Genomic DNA, 6,749 nt, shown 5'->3' on the forward strand with positions numbered 1-6,749 from the left:
GTGGGGGCAAAAGATCTATCTGGTTTTAAGATTCTACTTGATAAGTTTATGGAGGAGATGGTATGATGGGATAATGGGATTTTGGTAAGTAATTGATCTTTAAATATTATGGGTAAATAAGACTAATCCCCTGAGATGGGATATTAGATGGATGGGATCTGAGTTACTATAGAAAATTCTTTCCTGGGTATCTGGCTGGTGAATCTTGCCCATATGCTCAGGGTTTAGCTGATCGCCATATTTGGGGTCGGGAAGGAATTTTCCTCCAGGGCAGATTGGAGAGGCCCTGGAGGTTTTTCGCCTTCCTCTGTAGCATGGGGCATGGTTGACTTGAGGGAGGCTTCTCTGCTCCTTGAAGTCTTTAAACCATGATTTAAGGACTTCAATAGCTCAGACATAGGTGAGGTTTTTCATAGGAGTGGGTGGGTGAGATTCTGTGGCCTGTGCTGTGCAGGAGGTCGGACTAGATGATCAGAATGGTCCCTTCTGACCTTAGTATCTATGAATCTATGAATCTAACCCTCCACCTGTTAGGTATGAATTGGAAACTCCCACCCATTTACCACACAACACTATTTCCATTTGCTGGATTACTGATGATCCATCATTATTCATTTAGCTCTAATACATTTATTATTTACTACTTGTTCAGTGCAGTACAAGACACAAAATAAAGGCAGTCCTTGCCCCAAAGATCTTATAATCTAAAAGACAGACCATTAGAAGGACATGCACTGGGAAATCAATAGAAGGGAGTAACAGAGATCATCCTCATCATTATCATGATAATTATTTAATTATAAATTCACTTTGTGTGGGCATCATTGAAGACACGCAGACACTACAGTGAGGAGGATGGTATAGGGGCCTGGGTAGAATAGAGCAGAATGAAGAATTGAGCTTTTAGGAGAGAATTTTCATGAGGAGGATGTAGTGGGTTGGAGCACTGGTCTAGGGATTTGTTATATTCTGTTTGCTCAGACGGGAATTACCTCAAACACACAGTGCATTATCTACAGCAAATAGTAAATGCTGGTGTTTTTATTGCTGTCCATTAAAGAATTCCTTCTGGAGCCTGTCTGTGTCCAGTTGGGTTTTCCACAACTGAGGCTCAAGATTTCTTCCCTCCCAGTTCTTTTGCTACAGGTGATCAAAGATCCATGGAGATCTGCAGGAGGCATTAGGATTGGACCCTTCAGTACCAGAGTGTCAATGGCTGTGGTTAATGAGCTTAGTATATCTTCTATTCCAGTGATTTTCAACTGTTTCTATGCTAGCACCTGTTTTTGCATGCCAGGATCACTTCATGTAGTAAGGATCCCTGTCCCACTAAGATGGGAATCCTTGGGCTGAGAGTCCTTGTTCTATTCAATGGCTTCTCAATGTTCTAGTGGAGTTACCTGCAAGGATGTTTTGGAAGTTATCTGGCTCCATGACCTTCTAAGGGTAGTTCATTGTGGTTGCTGTTTCTTGCCTGGAGACCAGGCGGGTACTGAGCTGAGCCTGGAGGGGTTGCTCAGTCCAGGATAGATTCTGGGTTGGTGTTGTGTGTGTGTGTGTATTCCTCATAACCACATCCTTTCCAGTAATTAGGCTCAGGGCTAGACCTGCTCTGTATGTGACCAACTTTGTGTGTCACTAGCCAAGCTGAATATTGGGTTTAGGTGTATAATGCAATTTCAGTATTTTTTTTACCCCTTGCCAGCAATATTTTACTGTTAATACTCTCAAAACCAGTCCCTAAGTATAATTTATCTAGAGGGGCTATAGTAACAAGAAGGCAAAGGCCTTTTAGCATCATGAATGACTATGCTACTCTTGAGCTGTCATAATGAGCGAGACATAGCATGCATAGCGTGAAACAGAATTTGCCCTTTCTGTAAGGTGGTGTACCTGGGAGGTAAGCATTCAGCATTTCATGATGAGGTATCAATATAACTCAGATGTGAGGGGAAGATGCTCTAGAGAGCAGCTACTACATAGCTTCTCATTCACCCTGCTCCCTGAGTTCTTGGGAGCCACTTTCTGCACAGACCGGCATCAGTGGAGGCATTGTAGCGTCTGGGACCAGTGGAGAGGATAGAGGAATAGCTGCTGTCCCTACACATAGGCTTGGGGGGATTTGCAGGTGCCTATTGCTACCCTCCACGTTGAGTTGCAGAAGGTAGCATGAGGCCCTGCCTCTGGGCAGATCCTGGCACTGCAGGCATATGTTCCTCCACTGCATCTCAATCCTCATGTATAGCACTCCAGATAGAATACGTCAGTCCTGGACTTTCCTTGACTGGAGATTGTAAGTTGTCTTGAATGATCCTGAACTGTGTGGTGACGGTTTTGTGATACAGATAAGTGCCCACTAGAGAGTACATGGAAACTAAGAAAGTATTTTCCCCTGAATGCATCCGATGAAGTGAGCTGTAGCTCACGAAAGCTTACGCTCAAATAAATTTGTTAGTCGCTAAGGTGCCACAAGTACTCCTTTTCTTTTTGCGGATATAGACTAACACGGCTGCTACTCTGAAACCTAACAAAGTAGTGTCACCTGAGATCCAAATACGTTCTGAATGCAGGTATCTAGACGGGAAAAGCTAGAGCATTCACCCTGCTACTGGAAGTCATGGGATTTGTATTCCTGAACATTTAAATGTGTTTTTACAAAATCACTTTTCATGGAATCATAGAAATGTAGGGCTGGAAGGAACCTTGGGAGGTCATCTAGTCCAGCCCCCTGAACTGAGGCAGAAACAAGTAAACCTATATCATCCTTGACAAGTGTTTGTCTAACCTGTTTTTAGAAACCTCCAATGACGGGGATTCCACAACCTCCCTTGGAAGCCTAATCCAGAGTTTAAGTGTCCTTATAGTTAGAAAGTTTTTTTCTAATATCAAGCCTAAATCTCCCTTGCTGCAAATTAAGCTGATTGCTTCTTGTTCTACCTTCAATGGGCATGGAAAACAATAGATCACCATCCTCTTTATAAAAGCCCTTATCATATTTGAAGACTGTTATCAGGTCCCCAATCAGTATTCTTTTCTCAAGACTAAACATAGTTCTTTTAACATTTTCTCATAGGCTGGTTTCTAAAACTTTTATTGTTTTTGTTGGTCTCCTCTGGACTCTCTCCAGTTTGTCCACATCTTTCTTAAAGTATAGTGCCCAAAACAGTACTCTCACTGAGACCTCACCAGTGCTGAGTAGAGCAGGACAATTACCTCCCCTCTCTGACATTCAATATTTCTGTTAAGACACCCCAGAATGATATTAGTCTTTTTTTCAGCTGCATCACATTGGTGGCTCGTATTCAATTTGTGATCCACTATAACCCACATATCCTATTTGCTTACTGCCTAGCCAGTTATTCCCCATATTGTAGTTGTGCATTTGATTTTTCCTTCCTCAGTGTAGTATTTTGCAATTGTCTCTATTGAATGGCTCTTGATCCAAAAGCTTTTACTCAAAAGCTGGGGGAAACCAGTCCCATTCTGGTGTGAAAATAGCCACAGCGAAGGATTCAGACTGGGTTTCATTGTTAAAATAAGATGTGTGCTATGCATCAGATTGCCCTGTCTTATGCTGTGTGGCTCCAGGTCAATGGGACAGCATGGGTATAACTGAGAGCAGAATTTGGTGATACAAACAACATATTAAAATTCAGAAACCACTTTGCAGTGCAATGTGAGCAAATCCCCTAGTGACTCTCCTGCTTGAACTCAGCTATATGGGGACTGAATGATTATGTGCCACATTATTTTAAGTACAGTTTCTAATATACACGGTCCTTTATCCTTCTTCCCTGACAGTTGTAGGCCTTAAGCTGAGTAGGGGCAAACACAGAATTTAGCCTAACCTTGCTAGAGAAAGCAGAGGATAAAATGAGGGCTGTTATCTGCTCTCCTTTCCTGTCTGTCTTCTGGAGTGGTCCTGCACAGAGCATGGACATTGGACCCATTCGTCCTTGTGAGCTCCAGGATGGAACTTTCAGCTAGTGAAGATGAATCTATTAACAAACTTCAGATCATGTCCCATTTAGGGTTATTCCCTGGTTAGCGGCATGAAGGAGTAAAAGAGGGCACAGACTATTTCCCTGCAATACACAGGCAGTAAGGCACAGATGGTGGGAACAAAGGGGCTTCATGTACACGCAAAACAGACTGCTACTCAGACGAGAAAGTACGCCTGACATTCAGTTTATTCTTCCAACTACTGCACATAATGGCAGAAATTCTGGTTCCATTTAAGTCAGTAGTTTTGCCATTGACTTAAGTGGGGTCAGGATTTCACCCAATGGGCCAAATTCATCACTGGCACTAAAGTCTATGGTGTTGTGTCCTGTTTACTCAGTTGTGTCTTTATTATAATCCCCTATGAACAATCTGTATAATTTACACTCACTGGGCCAAATTCAAACCGGATGTAACTCCATCAGGAGAACACTGGTCTGAATTGGGCCTTTTAAATCTTGCCTTAAAGGCATCTTTTCTGGCTTACATTTGAGTCTCACTGCATTATATTTTATACAGGGAATGATATGTAAAAATAAATGGCCCCATCTCATATAATTTTATATTATACAGTACTAAAATATTATGTTTCTATTATATTTTAACTGGTATTCCATTAATATAACTCCTATTCAATAAATAATTGTAGGTTAGGACCACTGTAAGTTACCTGGTACAGATATTATTTAACCCTTTAATGACACAAGTAAAAGTGTCAGGTTCAGCTGGTAAAATGTGGTATGTAAATTGTTTGCTGTTATGTATTTAATTAATTAATTAATTGATTTATTATTATTTATTATGCTAGCACTTAGGAGCTCCAGTCATGGACCAAGACCCCATGGTGCTAGGTGCTGTACAAACACAGAACAAAAAGATGGGTCCATATCCTAAAAATCCTGCTTGGCTAATGCTTTGTTTAGGTCAAAACTAATGATCTTTTTACCTGTCCTCTAGCTTTAGAAGATAGAAATCTCCTACATTAGTCTTACAATTCCATGACTCACGAAGTCCGTAAATATTCTGGCAACACATGGTATTTCTCAGGCAAGTACAATATCAAGTTACTGCACAAGAAGAGAGTACTTACGAGATATTTGTGCCATCAGAGCCTCAACCACTTCTCATGGATTTATCATATCAAACAAAATGATGTTAATAAGCCTCTGATTCTTGGTAAATCAATATGCACATCAGCTGCATCAGCATAGGGCATACATATATATTTTGCTTTATTTGTTCCTTTGTATATTTGCTGATAAACCGTGGTGTTTCCTGCTGTAATAATGTATGTTGATGTCATTTTTAAATGACAGGTGTTGAATCTAATAATTAGACTTTTCACTGAAGGTCTGGGAGAGCTATAGAAGGAATTAATTATTCCCAAAGCATTTTTGTGAGCAAGATAATCATTAGCCCCATTTTAAGGATAGGCAAACTGAGGCACAGGGAAGTTAAGTGACTTGCCCAAAGTCACACAGCTAATCAATAGCAGAGCCTGGGATAGACTCCAAGAGTCCTAACTCACAGTCCCCTGCTTTAAATACTAGACACATGGACATTTGACGAATCCAAAATCTTATCCGTGCTGCCTGGGAAAGTTTCCTAGGTCTCTCTGTGTCTCAGTTCCCCATCTGTACAATGGGAACAACAGAACTTCCCTACCTCCCAGGGCTATTGTGAGGATAAATACACTAAAGATTGTGATTTGCTTTGAGACCTACTGGTGAAAAGTGCTATATAAAAAAGCTAGGTATGATTATTATTATTTATAAGCCATGGTGAAACCCTATTGTGCAAATCTAGAAATAAGCCTTTTCTTTCCAAACAGGCCAGGCAGACCTGAACATGTCTTTCCCTCTGTGAACATGCATCAGAGCTCTGAACACCTCTCTGTGCTAGTAGTTACAATTCTAGTTTTCCCTCCCTCTGAAGTATTCCATTGTAAAAGTTTCCCTATTCTATAGCATTTCTTTGCTGGTATCTACTGTCCCTGTCCTGCACACAGTTCCTTTCACCACTAACAAAATGTGGAGTGGTAGCTTTTAAGCCTACATCTTAGCCATTGAGGTAAATCTGCAATCTAATCAGGTCAGGCCAGCCTTGGTGTCTTCTCCAAAGTAATGGATGGGCTAAAATGAGTTGGGAGAGACTGAATTGATAGCCTTGTGATTACTGCCAGAATTCAATTTGTAATGGCAATAGCCTCTCCTAGGTGGTGAATATCAATCACTGCTAATGCTTAACTAGGCCTTCAGCTCTCACATAGGCAGCTCGCTATGTCCTGCAGGCTTTGGGGGCAAATGCAGCCTACTCTAAAAGGGCCCAGGGACAGCCGTGTTTCAGCAATCCAGCCTGCAGCTACACTGGGGAATGATAAATGATGCCACACAAGAGCAACCCTCTCTTTCTTTTGTGAATTTAAGGTTTGCAAAGGGAATCACGTTCAGAGCCAGAGAACAGGTCCAGCACAGGGCCTGGAAGTGAAAGCTCCCTTACATGGCCCCAGCCATGTGCCTCAATCCTGACTGGGAGGCTGGTGAGAAGTTCTCTCTCCAGGGCCCACTCAGCCCTTGGCCTTGCTGCTGCTATCGTTATGGCTGGTTTCAGCAACGTGGATGCTTGTCCCCTACACTATTCTGAGCCCACCAGCTCGTATCACACGGGACATCCCGCAGCCTTCAGATGGTGGCAGTGGTCAGCCGCGGCTGACCTCAGCCAGCTGCCTAGTGCTGACAGTGCCACAC

Source organism: Dermochelys coriacea, chromosome 13, assembly GCF_009764565.3.
Source record: "Dermochelys coriacea isolate rDerCor1 chromosome 13, rDerCor1.pri.v4, whole genome shotgun sequence".
Classification (NCBI taxonomy): Eukaryota; Metazoa; Chordata; order Testudines; family Dermochelyidae; genus Dermochelys; species Dermochelys coriacea.